Here is a 3,131-nt window from a genome sequence, read left to right on the forward strand (position 1 = left end):
ACGTCTCCCTATCCCCTCCCTGCCAGACCACGTCTCTCTATCCCCTTTCCGCCATCCCACGTCTCCCTATCCCTTCCCTGCCGCCCCTCGTCTCCCTATCCCCTCTGTGCCGCCCCGCATCTCCCTATCCCCTCCGTGCCGCCCCGCGTCTCCCTATCCCCTCCTTGCCAGACCATGTCTCCCTATCCCCTCTCTGCAACCCGGCGCCTCCCTATCCGCTCCCTGCCGCCCCGCGTCTCCCTATCCCCTCCCTGCCAGACCACGTCTCTCTATCCCCTCTCTGCCATCCCACGTCTTCCTATACCTTCCCTGCCGCCCCTCGTCTCCCTATCCCCTCTGTGCCGCCCGCATCTCCCTATCCCCTCCTTGCTGCCCCGCGTCTCCCTATCCCCTCCCTGCCAGACCACATCTCCCTATCCCCTCCCTGCCACCCGGCGCCTCCCTATCCGCTCCCTGCCGCCCCACGTCTCCCTATCCCCTCCCTGCCAGACCACGTCTCTCTATCCCCTCTCCGCCATCCCACGTCCCCCTATCCCTTCCCTGCCGCCCCTCGTCTCCCTATCCCCTCTGTGCCGCCCCGCATCTCCCTGTCCCCTCCTTGCCGCCCCGCGTCTCCCTATCCCCTCCCTGCCAGACCACGTCTCCCTATCCCCTCTCTGCCACCCGGCGCCTCCCTATCCGCTCCCTGCCGCCCTGCGTCTCCCTATCCCTTCCCTGCCGCCCTTTCAAGATTCTGCTACAGGGGCTCACAAAGTTCTAGTTACAACCCTGGTGCCTATCTATAATACTGTATAAAACAACAGACTGTGGTATTGTATGGATTTTTAGGCTGGATGCATTTTAACTTGTGTACAATTAATATAATATTTGTCACAAGGTTTTCTTTTTCTTTTATTTTGCTGCTTCAGGAGGATCAACATACTGTTAACACAGCCTCTAGATAATGTGATCACTCCACTATCCAAGCAACAGTGGGGGCGGGTAGGTAGAAATTTTGCCTAGGCTGCCGAGAAACCTTGCACTGGCCCTGAATCTGTCTTATATGTGTCCTGGATTGCGAAGAGAATAAGGGACTTTGGGAGGTTCTGCTATTTACAACTAAATTATATGCCATCTATATTTTAGAAGCACTAATAGCTCCACAATTTCATGCTCCCTCTCCCTCCTTTTCTTACACGCTCTCATCCATAATTTAGGGTTGCCCTCTGCAATGCGCTTAACAGCAACTGAGGCCCCCTTTTGCACAGCAGCAGTGTAATACATTTCTTACAAATCCTGATTTCTTTATTCTAATAACTTACTCTCCAATTTTTCTCCTTCATTTAAAGACACTCTCTCATCCAATTTGGGTACCCCTGCATGAAAATTAACATTCCCTACTAATCATCTACAGTCATACCGCACTGGACGTGACCGATCTCATCTGATCTTGAAGCCAAGCAGTGTTGGGCCTGGTCAGTACCAGAAAGGGAGACCCTCTGGGAATACCAGGTACTGTAGTATCAAGGGAGAGTGCAGTCAATCTATTTACCCAGGAAAGCAGAAGTGTACTTTACTTTCTTCAAAACCAGAATATCTGGGCGCATACACTCTCTCATTGCCCATTCGATGGCAACAGATGGGCAAAAGCAGAAGTGACTGGTTCTCAAATACTCTTCATTACTCTCTTTAACACAAGTGCGGCATCATTTAATGATATACCTTACCACTCTCCTCAATACGGATGTTGCACCGTGTAAAATGTATACCCAATTGGTTACATTGTAGGGTGTTTGGAGTCATCAAGCCTGATTTCTGTTCTTCTCTTATGTGTATACATTAAGTTTCATTTGTTGACAGAAAGAACAGAAAAATATAAATTTTCACTCTGATAAACGTCTTACAATTATTTGTACTCACTTTTGACAGAGTAAGTGCCCATAGAGACACTAGATAATCGAACTGATTCCAAGTGAGCAATTTATTTATTAAGGTTTTAATACTTTCATTGAAGTTGTTTGTTATCGTCTGTATAATTTTCATGTATAAAATAAAAGTTAAGTTTTAAACTAAATTCATACCTACTGTGTAACCATACTTACCGTATAATTAAAGCTATATATTTACCATAATATTGAATTTAAAGTGTGCTCCAGAGAGTCTTCTTGCTTCTCCGCAAAAATAAGATTTTACTTACCGGTAAATCTATTTCTCGCAGTCCGTAAAGGATGCTGGGACTCCGTAAGGACCATGGGGAATAGACGGGCTCCACAGGAGATAGGGCACTTTAAGAAAGCTTTGGATTCTGGGTGTGCACTGGCTCCTCCCTCTATGACCCTCCTCCAGACCTCAGTTAGTGAAACTGTGCCCAGAGGAGATGGACAGTACGAGGAAGGATATTTGTAAATCTAAGGGCGAGATTCATACCAGCCACACCAATCACACCGTATAACTTGTGATAACATACCCAGTTAACAGTATGAACAACAACATAGCCACGGTATCACCGAAAACTATAACATAACCCTTATGTAAGCAATAACTATATACAAGTTTTGCAGAAGAAGTCCGCACTTGGGACGTGCGCCCAGCATCCTCTACGGACTACGAGAAATAGATTTACCGGTAAGTAAAATCTTATTTTCTCTAACGTCCTTGAGGATGCTGGGAATCCGTAAGGACCATGGGGATTATACCAAAGCTCCCAAACGGGCGGGAGAGTGCGGATGACTCTGCAGCACCGATTGAGCAAACAGGAGGTCCTCCTCAGCCAGGGTATCAAACTTATAGAACTTTGCAAAGGTGTTTGTCCCCGACCAAGTAGCTGCTCGGCACAACTGTAATGCCGAGACCCCTCGGGCAGCCGCCCAAGAAGAGCCCACTTTCCTAGTGGAGTGGGCCTTAACCGATTTCGGTAACGGCAATCCTGCCGTCGAATGCGCCTGCTGAATCATGTTACAGATCCAGCGAGCAATAGTCTGCTTTGAAGCAGGGGCGCCAACCTTGTTGGCCGCATACAGAACAAACAAAGCTTCAGTCTTCCTGATCCGAGCCGTTCTGGTCACATAAATCTTCAAAGCCCTGACTACATCCAGGGACTCAGAATCCTCCAAGTCCCTTGTAGCCACAGGCACGACAATAGGTTGGTTCAC

General features: G+C 48.3%; 1 pseudogene; it reads left to right on the forward strand.

The window, feature by feature from the left end:
* The first annotated feature begins 1,385 nt into the window (after positions 1 to 1,385).
* On the forward strand, positions 1,386 to 1,503 carry LOC134929929 (5S ribosomal RNA; annotated as a pseudogene).
* The last annotated feature ends 1,628 nt before the right edge of the window (positions 1,504 to 3,131 follow it).

The sequence above is a fragment of the Pseudophryne corroboree genome, chromosome 5 (genome assembly GCF_028390025.1).
Source record: "Pseudophryne corroboree isolate aPseCor3 chromosome 5, aPseCor3.hap2, whole genome shotgun sequence".
NCBI classification, from domain to species: Eukaryota; Metazoa; Chordata; class Amphibia; order Anura; family Myobatrachidae; genus Pseudophryne; species Pseudophryne corroboree.